Below are 16,360 nucleotides of genomic sequence, written 5' to 3'. Positions count from 1 at the left end.
ACCGATGCAACAGATCTATCATATGGCACGCGCTGATGGACCACGGCAGATGGGCAAACCTTCCCTCGATCAACGGCCACCATGGGTGCCCGAGCCACTCAGGCATGGGTAAAACCAAGGCTGCATGATCACAGAGCTGACCTCCACAGCATCTCATCCCCCTTGCTCACAAGACTCCTTCTAGCACTAGTTGTTGAACGGAGCAGCATTGGCTTCCAGCCACCACAAATGATCCCCAGCGAGTCGCATTCTTGGAGCCTCATGGTTCCCTTCAAGTTTCTCTAACCTCTCTTTCTTTCAGACTCAGCCTCTCAAAGAAGCTAAAAGCGATATGTAGACACGATGGAAGGTGGTTCAAATGAAAGGGAAGCCCCCATTTATAGGCCCAAGGGCGGACTGAGCAGCCTGAGCCCCCCGCGCCGCATGGCGCACCATGGGAGGCCACAACCAATGTTAGACGCTCGCATGAGGTCAGGTAAATCGAGACCCTCCCAAGGGTAGGGCCAGTACAGCATCGATAAGACCTCTAAGCCCCACCTAGGTCACGAACCCTGATACACAGTGCACTAACACGGCAGGGTTTGGTAGTCATGTGCCGCATCATCAAGGCGTCCTGATAGGGTGGGATGAAACCGCCACCTACTACATGTTGACGGTCACTAACACCTATTTTGACCATCAACATTCCACCCAAAAGTATGGTAAAGTAAGGTAAATCATCATCACATGTGAAGAATTACGTTTAAATTTCACCTAGTTCCACTTGTGCTTGTAGAATTATTTCTATGCAAGAAATATGGCAAATTTTGGCCAAAATGGTGACAAACATGGACTAAGGGAGCAAGTGGACATGGCAGGGCCACTTGGGCCCATAGGCCAACGCTGCTCGGTGCCACCTAGGCACCGCCCAATCCCACCTGGTGCCAACTTGGCATGTTGCCATGTCACCGATCCATGGAAGCTCTTTGACAGCCAATAGGAAGCGTTGATCTAAGTCGGTTTCAATCAATGGTCACGATGGAGAGGCCATGGATCCATGGGCCCATTGTCATAGACTTGGATCTTCACCAACTGACTTACCGACCAAGTTTCACCATGTGTTGTCTTCACAACCGCCTTGGAGGAGCAACCAACGCCTTGGATGCAAAGGCGGTGCATCCAAGGGCCGGGTGGTGCCCCATAGCTACCGCCTGGTGCCCCCCTATGGCCACCAACCTCCCTACTGCCTACAAGTACCCCCTCCCCTCACTCTACACTATAAATAGTGGGTGTGGAGCTTGGTGGAAGGACGCCCCATTCATTTCCAAGCTCTCCAAGCTTCTCTTAACTTTCTAGCTTAGCATTAGCTATAAAGTAGTAGTCTAGTAGTGGAGTAGAGCAAGAGCAGAGCTTCTTGGAGTCCAAAAGAGTCTTCTAGGTCTGGTATAGCTCCTTTGTAATTCTTTCATTTCTACATTACTTTATTTAGTATTTATTTCAGTACTTTATTCTAATATTGCTTGCTTTACTTTAAGTACTTAGTCATTAGTGTTCGTCATTAGTGAGCTTAGGTACTTATTGTTTGGCATTAGTAGCATAGGTTATCTTATCATTAGTAGTCTTTCGTTAGTACCAGTTCCACCATCTGGTTAGGGTGCTTTGATCTCATTTCATCAGAGCTTGGATCAAAGTAGTAAGTTTATAGATTAAGCATGGTGCTTAGGCTATAGATTACCTATGGATATGGCTAGGCCTCCGGATAGATTGTGGTAGGTGGCAAGTGGTGACAGCCTTATCCATCATCTATATTTCACCATGATAGGTCTAGTTATTAAATCATAGGGCTCGTGGCAGACCTTGTCTATTTAACTCTCCTAGTTGGTAGGCAGGCTGTGCCCCAAAGTACTATCGTATTTTTCCTAGTTATTTGTATACCCTTAGTTACTAGAAAGATATACCGCTCGCTCTCCCACCTAGCTATCTCTGGTTAGCTTGTATTTAGTAGTTAGTTTAGGTAGTTCACACCCATTCTTCACTATCGTTCACCTACCTAGGATCAACTTAAGACCTACCTTTAACAAATCCTAGTCCTATATAAATTCTAGCCTTTCGCCTTCCTATGGGAAATAATATAAATTCGACACTTGGTACTCACCAAGCGAAGTGCTACGCGATAGTTCTATGTGCTTGCAGAATCCTCCAATAGTCATTAAGAAGTATCAACACTGCATTGAACACACTAGCCCACAAGGTATCGAGTGATGAAGCTCAGACAGGCCACGACTACGAACCTGCACTTAACAAACATGCATCTCGGCGCTTTCATGATCACTTCATGATCGCAAAAATGCTCGGGGGCTACTGTCAGGGTTATGATCCCCGGGTGTCTCATGGCATTGACTAGTCAGCAGATCGAGCGGCCCATGATGCAAAAGCTGGCTTGAGCCCAAACAACCAAGGCTTAGCTAGGCTAAGCGGACTATGCCAAGTGCTAAGTTCAGGGTCTACTATGACCTCTTTCCTCTACCATAGCCACACGCTATGCAATAGCTCAAGACCTCTCACTATCCCGACCCTTGGGAGGAATGAGGAGAGATTGAGTCCTGCCAAGCGCACCTGCTCTAACAGGAGTAGCAATGTCGCACTGGCCCCGCAAGGACTGTGGGGACAACGGTCACCTCGATCCAGTTAGACACCATCCCAGCGCCATGCAATAGAGACAAGATAACATCACTATGAGAAGACGACAAGTATGGAGAACCATAGTCCAAATATGGGCTGACAAGATGTTTGTACGATCCCACCCACTATGGAACGGGATCCATGATGATGGCCTTGACTTAGAGGCCATTCAAGCCAACACGGGCCATGACCCCAGAGCATGGGATCGTGGCCACCAACTCCACAAGCAGCAAGACGATCAGTGACCCAAAAATGGCTACCTACTTTTGTATGATGCCCTCGAACGATCAAGAGGTGATGACAAAGACCATGGCAAGACCATGTCACATAGGACTACTGATGAAACACCATCATGCTCATAGTGCTGCCATGATTGGCACTGTGTCACCATGTCACGCCATGGCATGATGTAAGCACAAGACCATGATGACAACCATGCCAAGATGTGCACCACAAGATGGTGTTACTTGCAAGCCAAGTTAGCTAGGCCTCCTACCTTAGGCTCATGACCCTCCGATCAGGAGAACCTCCTTCTTTGTATGAAACCTGGCCCTGGCCCCTATATAAGGGTAGCTAGGGCACCCTTCTAGGGACATCTCCATTCTCATCAGACTTTCAATACTCTCATTCAGGCAATTCATCTCCTAGCTCTAGCTCCATCTCCTACCTCTTCCACCATTCTTGCACCCCCCATTGTAAGAACTTCAGAGCATTCAAGGGAGGAACATGAACTCGATCATCTCTAAGACTAGACATAGGGCTTTGGCCTAAACCAGTATAAATCCTTGTGTCTTTTGGATGCTATCATCATCTTCCTAGAGATGCACAGCATTCGTATAAATTTACTAATATGCATTGTTTGCCTAAATGGCCGTTTAGCCCATTTACACACCGTTTAAACGCTACATGGTGGTACACCATTTTCATTTAATCGGTTATTTTGACCATTTAAACGGCCGTTTTCCCCGTTTAAACACCCATTTTGCCTAAATAATGGGCTAAACGGTAGGTGACCGACTATTTACCGTTTAGCGTTTAGGATAACACTGCTAATATGGTTTACAAAACACCGACAAGAAGGAAGAGGCCTAGGAGGAGGAGGAGGATACTCCAAAGCTACACCAAGGAGTTGAAGGCCTTCCCCATTTCTAGGGTGAGAGTTTGGATAAGCTCTCTCCCCTAGCTTGGTGAGGAGGAAGAGGAAGGAAGGAGGAAGATGATCACCAACAAGGCCTCTACCACAACCTAATAGGGCCCTTGCTCATGTCTTTGGAGATCTTGATGACGGACTAGGATCCTAAGGGTTCCCCATAGGACCAACTACCTACCATGGGCTTAGGCCGGCCCATGGTCTGCTTGAGGACATGAGACAAGGTGGCGTTGAAAGCCCTAGTTTGGTTTTGGATAATTGATGAAACCTGTTTAGACTAATCCTTGGATCTAAGTGTGTGACTAGATAGGATGGTCCAATCCAAGTGATGGAGCAAGATGAAGTCCATGGTGATGTTGGTGGACATGTGTGATGATGGTGATCAAGCACCAGACTTGGAAAAGAAGAAAGAGAAAACAAAATGGGCTCAAGGCAAAGGTATATTTGATAGGGCCATTTTGTTTTGCCATTGAGGACACCGAGTGGGTGTGAGTGGATTTAGGATAGATAGCCATACTATCAAGAGGGGAGAATCTCAGTTAAAATGGTTGTCAAGTTCCACTAGGTGAAGTGATTCATGCACATGCATTAGGACCTTGTGAGCTAACTAATTAACCCTTGAAAAATGCTTTGAAAATAGTAACACACGTGCATTATGGTGAGACACTTTGTTGTTAGCGATTTGGAATCAAGGGTGGCGTAGTTGATGAAAGAAGATGGGGACCAGACTCTGGTCTTTGGAAGGACTGGACCTAGGCTTGTTGAGTCCGGTCTTCCCTTGGTAGTATAGGGTGCGGTCCTTGCGGGCGTCAGACCTGGGGGCTTGGCGTCGGACCCAGAACCCACGAGTCTGGTCCCGACCGGTAGCTACAGCATGGCACACGATTCCATCGGATCGAGGAGGGCAAATTGGGTCTGATCTTGGCCTTCCTGGGTTGTGTCTTAACATAGGGATGGCGAGTAGCCAAGTGGCTTCTCTTTGAGGCATGGCATCACGGCCTGGCTAGGAAGGGTCATGCGAATAGTTGTTCCTCGGACTGAGGGACCTCAGCCTTGGACCCTCATCGTGCTGGTGTGCGGGTCCAAAGGCATAGTGATGCAGCAGTGCGTAGCTTCTGGTGATCATGGTAGATCCGAGCTGTGGGAGCGGAGGTGCTTTAGCCTCACAGCCTCTGACAGAGGGTGAGTGGCTGGCAGGGCAGGGCAGTGGGGGCTAGGCCCCATGGCCACATCTCGCACGCGTGGTCGCGTGGTTCTAGACCGAGGCGCGTGGCTTGTGTAGGACCTTATGCGCTGAGTTTGGCTACAGCACTACACTCTACTACAATGCGGGCGCTACCCTTAGACTAAGAGGTCATGACCTTAGATCATGTGGCATCGGGGTCCGGCCGTACGTGTGTTAAGGAAATGGTGATGTGGCTTCGACGATATGGCCAGAGGAGGAGTCGGACCTGGTGGCTTGGTCTGGAAGTTGGGTCTAGACCTAGACCAGAGGGCTTTTCCCTCTCTAGGAGCTCTCTGCATAGATTCGGACCTGGGGTTGAGATGGTTCGGATCAGGGTCTCGATCTAGGATCCGGTTCCACGTAGATAGCACGGTTCTTTAGTAACCATTGGGATCTAATGGGTGCGCTTGAATGTGGGTCATGTGGTGCAATCCGAGGGTTCGGCCCTTCACTATTGATGGTCTGGAACCTAGGTTCAGAGCCTGAGTCTAGACCTCCCCAAGGGCATAACAGCTATAACTTTTCGGGGGCTCTATAAATAGAGCTTGGGCGTGTTTGGCTCACTCTCTTAGTCATTCTTACATGTGATAGCATCCTTTGAGCTGAGCAAACACCCTCCCACTCATCTCCTTGCTTGATAGTGTGAATCAAAGTGAGATTGAGTGATTCCAAGTGCATTTGCTTGAGTGATTCCATTTAGTGGCACTTGGGGATTGTTTTGCTATGGTTTTCTTGTTACTCTTGGCATTTGCCGACGCCTAGATGGCTTGAAGCAGCAGAGGAGTGTTGGCAAGAGTTGGTGATTGTTCTTGGCCACCACCTAGTGATTTGTGAGGGGTTCTTGAGCCTTCCCCATGGAAGATTATGAAAGGCATTTTTAGGTGATTGCTCATGGCTTGTGGATCCTCATCTTGTGTTAGTTGTGTGGCACCCGATTGTGGGTTAGGCGTGTGATGCTTATTAGCACGTGAACCTCCAGGTAAGTGAATCGCCACAACGGGGACTAGCTTGCTGGCAAGCAAGTGAACCTTGGTGAAAAATCATTGTGTCATCTTTTCTTCGAGGATTTATTTGGTGTTCATTGATATATTGTGATTGATCACTTGCCATAGTGGTATAACCCTCCTACCTATCCTGTATTTACTTTCTAGTGTAGCTAAGCTCTTTAGTGTAACTAGTTTTTGAGAGCTAGCTTGTGTCTTGTTAGTTTGGTTAGTGAGGCTCTTTAGTTAGTCTTTAGAGCTCACTAACTTAGAGGGTAGTGACTTAGCCTTTGTGTGACTTAGAGATCATAGCAACTACAATTGTGGATAGGTGGCTTGCATTTTTAGTAGGCTAGCACAACACTCGCTTCACCACTTAATTATCTAACCACTTGGCTTAAGTGTTGTTGTAGATATTTTTATAGTCTATTCACCCCCCCCCCCTCTACACCATTTAGGACCTTTCAGGCATGTACTCCAAGGTATCAAGGACCGACCTAGTTAGACTCTAGGAAAGTTAGCTTCTACAATACAACTAGAACTCTTCTATCATAGCCGACTAGGACTAGATCAATGTGCCTCCACTAAACTATATAAAGAGAGGCAGGAGCACTCCCTTGTACACACAACATACATAGCAATCCAATGCCAGGCATCATGCCTAACTAGATGTAAGGTATTACGCTATTTAGTGGCATGAACCAGTATAAATCGGTGTCTTTGTGTTTACTGCTAAGTTCAACATACGTTGAAGCCCACCAAACACCGTTCTGGGTAGCCCTGTAATGTGTAGCCGACTGACACTTGGTAAGCTCCAATTCTGGCTAGAAGAATCCAAGCATAGGAACCATTCCCCAATCTCAAGAACATGGAAGGATAACCATGGATGACAAAAAGCTTCACCTAGGCACACCTCTGGCAGTTAGTATAGTCAAGACCTTCATTGTTTCTCTAGGGTCCACTGAGTCTTTTCTAGTGCTCTAGCATCAAATGGTTGGGATGTAGATGCAACTTATTTAGATGCACAGGGAGCAGGCTAAGAGATTTGATGCTTAGCAGTGACGAGTAGAGAGGCATGACAAGGCATTGAATTCTCTAATTAGGTGGCAAAATATCCTTCTTGAGTACCATAAAGAGGATAGAGTTCAATTTGCATATTAGTTCGCCTATGTCTACAAGTAAACAAGGTTGCCTCCTCCTCAGCTCAGGCCACCAACTACTCATCCTCTTACTAGTCATCGCCTATGCTTGGCTAGGGTCATCAAATTCTTATTTCCACTAGCAGATGCCCTAGGTACCACTATTTTCACAAGAGATGAATTTGATTACAGGGATATAGACTCCTCAAGCTTCAGAGCCCTTCAATAGAACAATATCTAGAATTATAACTTATATGATGAAGATCTTTAGTAAAATAAATATTAGTCAATGTTGTATAGCTACTATCATCATGACTAGCAACACCAACGTGTGAATTCATAGTACTTGCATTGTAAGAATTATAATATGTATTTATAGGCTATACCTTGGGCCTTGTTGTAATAGTATTGTGGCATAGCACATTGGTACTCCATAATCAAACAGAGAATTTGATCTCTTGATTGCTTTTTGCTAATCTTCACAATAGCAACAACAACATGTAGCACAACATCAAGCAAAATTGCAGGTGATGGATAATAGATGTGATTAGCCTTTTGGGCTAGATGCAAGTGCTAGTAAACACAAGATGGATAGGTCAATCAAGAAATTGGGTAAAGTAGATTAAATTCCTCTGTGAGGTAAAGCCAAAACAATCAGTCCCCAGTGGAGTTGTTGAAATGTGGGTTGACACAAACATCGGTCACACACAAGGATCTAGAACGCTCATATCGCAAATGGATCGAGGGGGCATCAATCTGCTTGGGAATCGGTAATGTAGACAAGGCCCAATCTTCCGATAGGTACAATAGCATCGATTGGTGGAGACTCGACATTCATGATCTAGGCTTCGAACCAAGACTAATTCGGACCCTCACAACCGTTACACCACTGCTCTATTGGTTATCAACCACGCGAACGCGATTGACCTCGCTAAGAAGGCTTTCCTGCAAGCGAATCGAGAACACAAGCAAGAACAGGATGAACGCAATCTGAAATTGCAAATAAATATGAGGCTTATGATAACGAGAAGGAGTTCAAGCCTTTATTCAAAAGGACTAATCGCCATAGGTGAACAAGATCAAGAACTGGGGCCCTAGTTCACAACAAGCGGCCTTAGCGACACAGTTGCAGCAAAACGACGTCTGTTTCACAAGGAAATCAAGAACTAAATAAAACCCAAACCCTAAGGAGAGCGACGGCTGCTAATTATAGAGCCCTGGACGTCACCCCCTGGATGCGCCCCCTAATGGGCTCTAAGAGGATACACAGCCCAACGGACCAAAAGACGGTGTCGCAGCACCCTGGTAGATTCTGGATACTGACTTTTTCGATGATTCCTGTTGATTCTGAAGGGCTTTTGATGTGAGACCACTTGCATTGGCTTCCTTATCTAATTAGCTTTCCATCCATATGTGGATCGTCGAAAATGGAGCCTAGACACGCCCATGTGACCAGTTTTATGACATACTGGTCCTAGAACCCGAGATGGGCTTGAACTTGATTTGGGCCTCCACCTTGGTGACTCGAACCGGATGAGCTTCAAGCCTCCTTCTCGGTTAGTACACCATCACTGATCTCCTCATCCTCAATCTCCAAGCATGGTCGTATGCATGGAGCTCATGTCCTCATCATCCTCCCTTTCTTGATGAAAAGTCGTCCTCGATGTCTATTTTGCTTGAAGTCGATCCTGCACAACATGAGGACAAATGAGGTTTCCAAAATAATGGGAATGGACAATGTTGTGAGAAAGAATATGACCACATGTTTAGGTTTGTAGCTTGTTTTGTCCTACAGACATGTAGTCTGCCCGATTGAAATACACACAATCTTTGCCAATACTATCCTGCAAAAGATTAGTACTAACAAGAAACATATGCTCCCTTTCTTTGGATTCCACTTGTGTTTGAAAAGCAAAACTAGAGGAATATGGTATAACAATAGTGTTGATTTTACTGTCCTCTAGTTGATTATTACTTTGCACAACAAAAGGAGAATTCGGATTTGTACAAATGTAAACTCGTTGTATCAAATATTGTCCTTGGTCGTTATATTTGCCAAAAACATGATATGTATGTCTAGAAAACCATAGCAAATCAGCATATGCATAAAGTTTTTCCTCTAAAGAAATAAGATTACACGGAACATCAAATTCAATGTAACCCAAAGTATTTAAAGAAGACAACAAATTTAGCTCATCAACTTCACTAGCATTATGAATAATAAGTCTATTTTTAGCACAAGTGTTCGATTTCAGCACATATATAACATGATCATTCTTCAATGATTGCATGGGTATAACATAAATATCATCATGCAAGTCATCTTTGTCACAAGGAACATCAAGCAAATCATCTTGTGACAAAGGTAAATCAAGCGAAGGCTCCACTAAAATTTGCTCTATCATAGCATGATTGGTGGAAAAATTCAGCACATCAAGAGAACTCTCACCTTCTGTGAGTTTAGCATCACGGGTATTACCTTTGCTCTCATGTTTAGCAGGAGTAATAGTTGATGGTTCTGAATTTTCACATGAGGCTGTGAGCATCTCATTTTCTGTCTCGTCATCCTCGTTCTTTTGTACATTGTCCTGTAAAAGGTTAGGCATAGTAGGAGGAATAGCAAGAGATTGATCTAGTTGATGCACCTCATCATTTGAATTAATTACAAAAGATGGATTAACAAAATTTTCTCTCATAAGATCTTTCATATCATTCCATGTGTGAGGTTTATCTGAAAAACTTAAAGACTCCCACCAAGTTGATGCAGATTGTCTCAAAACACTAGTAGCATTTTTTATTTTCCTCCGTTCACACATATAACTTTGTGCAAAAATATTATCTATTTTAGTTTCCCACTCAATGTACTCATCAGCACAAATACCATCATAAGTAGGCGGGCAAGAAAGAATAGAATGACCTGCAGGAGGAGGTGTAGTAGCAATAGTGCATGGCTCATGCATCATTGATGTCTCATGTCGGTACGTGTTGTAACCTGTCATTGTTAGCATCAAACAAGAAAACACACAGGTATGTATTTTCCTATCAACTGCTATAGAATGTGGTCAAGTAAAGTCACACACTCTCAAGCGTCTTACCATGGTTTTACAAGTGTTTTTACCAAAGCAACAGGCGGTGCAATCGGTCGGTGACTGTGATACCGTTGTAGCTTTAGTGTAACAGTTGTAAGGCGAACCTGTACTTGGTCAGAAGAAAGTGGAGCTTGGATAGGCACAATATAGTAGCAAGGAATAGCAATAATTTAATCTAGAAATTGCAAGATTGAAAAGTAGTCCCCGCTGGCCTAAACTCGTCCTGGACCTAGTTCAAGCAAGCAATATAATACAACTCAGCACAAGGACTCAAAAGGATGCAAGCACTTCTAAACTTTTTTTTTCACTTTCTTTTTCTTTCCTTCTTTATTTTTTCTCTCTTTTTTTTAGGTGCGGCTTTTTTTTGTTCTTTTGGTTTTTGCACCTCTTTGCCTTTTTCTGCCTTTGATTGATTTTTTTAACCAGATAAGTGCCGCAATACAACCTTCAAATATATCATGTGGTACAATGCAATTAGAGTTTAATTTCTCTTTGATATGATGCAAGACTCAAGTTCTAGGATATCAAAAAGCAGCACGATATGTGCTTCCAAAAGTAGCTCTCCAAAGTCCAATGTACATGCTAAAGAAGAAACCAAATTGGACTTGATATCTATCACATAAGGAATTATGCAAATCTTCCTATTTCTTGTCTGCTCACGTACAACTAAACTTTCCTTTTCTTTTTTAACAAGATGGCACAACACATCTGTACTTTCTTGACTAACTATCAAACAAGAAACCAATCTAATATGTGTATATAGGACCAACTCAACGCCAAACTGAGAGGAACAAATTCGAGAAGAACTAGACTCTGACTTGAATAAACCAATGAACACAATGACACAAAGGGACGACCATTCAATCAAGCAAACTGAAATTAAAAAATATTGCGATGGCACAAAGGGGCTGTAGGATAGGGAATATGTGGTAGTTTTTTTTTTTGCTTTCTGTGGACTCTAGGTAATGAAAAATAGATTTAATCTAAAGAGAAAAACACAGAGATATACCTAACGGGCAACTAGGTCTCTGATACCACTTAATGTAGACAAGGCCCGATCTTTCGATAGGTACAATAGCATCAATTGGTGGAGACTCGACGTTCATGATCTAGGCTTCGAACCAAGACTGATTCGGACCCTCGCAACCGTTACACCACTGCTCCGTTGGTTATCAACCACGCAAACGTGATTGACCTCGCCGAGAAGGCTTTCCTGCAAGCAAATCGAGAACACAAGCAAGAACAGGATAAATGCAATCTAAAATTGCAAATAAATATGAAGCTTATGATAATGAAAAGGAGTTCAAGTCTTTATTCAAAAGGACTAATCGCCACAGGCGAACAAGATCAAGAACTGGGGCCCTGGTTCACAGCAAGTAGCCTTGGCCGCACAGTTACAGTAAAATGACGTCTGTTTCACAAGGAAATCAAGAACTAAATAAAACCCAAACCTTAAGGAGAGCAATGGCTGCTAATTATAGAGCTCCAGACATCACCCCCTAAACGCACCTCCTAATGGGCTCTAAGACGATACACGGCCCAACGGACCAAAAAACGGTGTCTCAGCACCCTGGTAGATTCTAGATGCTGAATTGTTTCGACGATTCCCGTTGATTCCGAAGGGCTTTTGATGCGAGACCACTTGTATTGGCTTCCTTATCTAATTAGCTTTCCATCCATATGTGAATCATCGAAAACGGAGCCCGGACGTGCCCGTGTGACTAGTTTTATGACATACTAGTCTTGGAACCCAAGATGGGCTCGAACTTGATTTGGGCCTCCACCTTGGTGACTCGAACCGGATGAGCTTCGAGCCTCCTTCTTAGTTAGGACACCCTCACTGATCTCCTTATCCTCTATCTCCAGGCATGGTCGTATGCATGGAGCTTATGTCCTCATCAATCGGCTTAGCCAATTTTCCTAGGTTTTTCTGAGGAACGCCCAAGAATGATAACAAACACGCTTATGTGGTGAAGAATGACATGGTCTATGAGCAAACCAGCAAAGGATAACTATTACACTTATGTGACGAACAACAACTAGTTTCCATGAAAAGTAGCAAAGGAACTATTGAAGCTCTCACTCGGGAGAGATCATGTCGGTGTGAGGATGTGAACGGGTTGCCATTTGTCAGCCAACAAGACTAGGGCGTCACCCTTTATGTCGGCCCCTCAATTTGAGAGTCCTAAGTGCATCCGTATTTGCATCAGGATCATGCACAAATACGCACCAACTCACAAGAATGGTACACAGATATATAATTAAAGGTTTTGAGCTTTATTGATATCTAGAAATAAGGTCTTACAACGGTGGCCCAAGAGGGCACGATCATAGGCTACATAACTAGCGGAATACTATGGCCATGAAATGGCATTATTGGTGGTCTCTAGAGTGACATTATTATACAGCGAAGCGATGTCCTATTCCATAGGCAACTTGAGCGCGGCCGAAACCCTAGCCTCGATGTCATACTCCTACGAACGTATTTTCTCGTGGGAATCCTAATCCTCGTGGTACTTTTCCTCGTCGAAGTCATAGTCTTCTTCCGTGCCGAGGTATGTGGGTCAACAATGGGTGAGTACATATGTACTCAGCAAGCCCTAACCATAGGGTGGAAATAGAAGTGTAATGGTGATTATAATTAAGGGTTGGGTCCTAGCGGAGTATTACCATTCCCACTAGTACCCGGATTAGCTTCAATTCCATTACCATAGTTTCATTACACATAAAAGTAAAACTAATCATAGTATCCCATCCTAGCATTTGCCCATTCCAAGGACATGGCTATTCGAATAGGTTTAAGTAACTCTGTAGAGGTGTACAATTTCCCCACATGATAGGTGCAACCGCATCCATGATCAGTGGATGAAATAGACCTAACGAGACCTCATACCTGAATGTACGTGACCTTAGATGTCCATATAACTCTACTACGGCTTCTCAGGGGTTGGAAACACAAATACCGGGAAGATATCTAATCTCCCCAACGTGATGATACCAAATCATCACAAAAGAAAACATGGCTCGAACACGGCCAAACATAATCAAGGGCTCGAACGCGGCCAAAAACCAAAAACTTAACGTGGAAGATCACATAGCATCCATGTGAACTGGACCACGAAAGAAACCTATCCCCTGTGTCGGCTCCTGATATTCTACTGCCTACATCGACCTCCTAGTAAAAATTATACTTCTATCTAATGGGGTGTGAGATCAAGTCTACCCATATAGACATGTGGCCGTACGTAATATCTCACTAGGCAAGAGGGACTACGAACTGGTCCTTATGTGACCATGGCGAGTATCTCCCATAGGAATCCTCTCCAGGCATCCCTGCCATGGTAAACTATCTCCATAGTTTACCACCACTCGTCCCATGTCGGGGTTTAGTTTTAGGTTTAACAATTTTAAGTTCCATTATTATCCATATATCTATTCATAGCATTGAGCTCATAAAATAACAAGATAACCATTTATCTTAATCTAGCAATAATCATAAAACAAAGACCATGTTCATATTCTAGGGTAATAATCTTATAGTAATGTTTTAGTATTTCAGTGGTTTAAAGCAAGATGGCAGGGAGGGGAGCTAGGACTTGGCTTCGCCGTTGTCACCCTCTGGTACGTCTATGAAATTTGGGTCCTAGTCCTCCTAACGATTACCGTCGTCTGTCGGCGTATTGATCGAAATAAGACTACCGCTAACCACAAAAGAAAGGGCAAAAGCAAACATAGAACAATATGTGGTACTAGGTGCAAATGATAGGGTTGGATTTTAGATGAATTCTAGAGGTGGTTTCATGTGGAAAGAAGTTAGGGTTTAGAAGTTATATATTTTAGAAGTTTATTCTATAGCTATTTAACTAGGTAGAAAATTATGTGCATCTTCTGGTGCATGAAAATATGTGCAAACTACATGGTTAAATTCCCCAATGCATCTAGTTTATTTACAAATTTTCTAGGAATTTTTCTAAGCTAGGAAGATGTATTTTTAGCTATCTGTGTACACTAGCCGGGTGTACCTAGCATTTTCTAAAGCGAACCCCGCGCTGTGTGTGCGGTGTGTGTGATAGGTGGACTAGCCCGCCATGTCAGCAGATGATGGTGGCGTCAGTGTTATGGCCTTGGGTCCATGCGACAGAGAAGGAAGGGGGGAGGGAGGTGACGGACGGTGACAGTGTGGCGACGGCAACATCGTCTCCACTTGGTCCCACATGACAGCGAGAGAGAGGAAGGGGGAGAGGAGAATGGTGAGGGGTGGTGGCCGTGTCGGTGGTGGAAATAGAGGAGGAGGTGCTGAGCTCGTCGGAGTGGGTTACACCGGCGGTGGCAGCCCTCGGCGGTGACGGACGAGTGGTGGATGGTGCTCGTGGGGTCATGCCATAGCCGGTGGCGGGGTCTCCGACGGCAGCAGGTGCCCACGGCGGTGGTGGCGGCTCGCTAGAGATGTTGCGGCAGCGCCGTGCAGTGGACTCGACCCTAAAGGCCCTAACCTAAACTACTAACTACATGTTCATGTGTGCGAGTGAGTGGGGAGTGTAGTGGTGGTGGTGTAGTACCCGGCCGGACCCTAGTCGACGGTGGCTGGTGGCCACGACAGCTCGGCGGTCACAGTGCTCGATGGCAGCGCGACACAGAGGCATAGACTATCAACTAGCTACCGCAAAAGGAAGAGGAGAAGCTCGGGAACTCACCGGTCACTCCAATCGGCCAAGGGTGTAGCAGAGAAGAAGAAGAGGGGAGGTAGCGCTAATGGCGCCGGTGAACTCCCGAATTGGGGGAAATCGAGGAAAGGTGGAGAGGAAGAGGGGAGAGGTGGAAGAGAGGGGGAGATGGTGTGTTCCCGCCCTCGGCGGAGTGGATGGTGGGGAGGATGAGGCGAGAGCATCGCCGGCCGGGCCTATTTATAGGCCGGCTAGGTCAGTGTTCTGGCAGCAAGATATTTTCCCAGCCGCTCTTATCCACCACGCGCGCTCGTGGTTGACCGTGTCTGGTCACTTTGCCATAGCTGGTGCTTGCCCATGCGCACGGTGAAATGCCTTGGCGGCTACTCCGTCGGCTCAGTGTGGAGACGACCATGGCGTCGGCGTTAACGAGTTCACAGTGAGGGAGGAAAAGGGAGAGGAGGAGAAAAAGGACTCTGTGGGGTCCCGTGGTCGCATCGTGTCGCCGTTTACCTCCGCTGGCACCCGGGTGGAGCTGGCGGGGCGTTGACGCGTGGCTGCGCCGCGTATGTCTGCCGGCCACGAGGTGGACGACAAAGCTAACGTGCGGGCCCCGGGCGTCAATGAGAAGGAGAGGGGGAAGGGAGGGGCGCGGGCGCATGTTGGGCCGGTGCTGGGCCGCGGCTGCTGCGGTGCTGGCTGGGCCAGCTCGCGCGGGAGAAAGGAAGGTGAAAGGGGAGGGAATGGGTTGCTGCTGCGGGCCGAAAGGGAGAGAGGGGAGAGATTGAGCCCAAGTGGCCTTTCTTATTTTCCTTTCTCTTTTCTATTTCCCGGATCATATATGCATATGTTTAAATGATTTTGAATTCAAATTTGAATGCATGGGTATGCAAAAGTGTACCACCATAAGTTCAACAAGTCAAGCAAACATTCACACACCAAGTTTCACACATCAAGTTTTGTTTCCTATGTTAATTTATTTAGTAAATATTATCTATGTTGGTTATATATTCTAGTTTCTATGCAAAGTTTTTAAAAAGTTCAAATTTTTAGTGATTTTTAAACTAGGTCACATTTTTAGGGTGTTACACTTTATCCTCAAATCGAGAGAGCAGAAGTATAATGAGGTTGCAAGACATTAGGACAAGAGAAGTAAAAGGTAGATTGATATGTGTTTTGTTGGAACCACAATCAACCATCTTCCCCTTGTATTTATAAGGAAGGGCGGTCTTATCCCAGTCGAGAACCCTTGCAAATCATGTCAAAATATGACTCAAACCTGATCTGGACCGCCAAAACCAGCTTAGCCGGTTTGTGCGGGGGTAAATCTTCATGGGAGCCAATTTTCTCATCTAGACTCCAAATTAAATGCTTTATATATGTTTTTTCAATCATCTCGACAAGAGAAAAACAATGGCAAAGTCCATTCTTTAATTTGAGGAAGTTTAC

The sequence above is a fragment of the Miscanthus floridulus genome, chromosome 19, assembly GCF_019320115.1.
Source record: "Miscanthus floridulus cultivar M001 chromosome 19, ASM1932011v1, whole genome shotgun sequence".
Classification (NCBI taxonomy): domain Eukaryota; kingdom Viridiplantae; phylum Streptophyta; class Magnoliopsida; order Poales; family Poaceae; genus Miscanthus; species Miscanthus floridulus.
Note: the sequence above shows the minus strand (reverse complement) of the source record.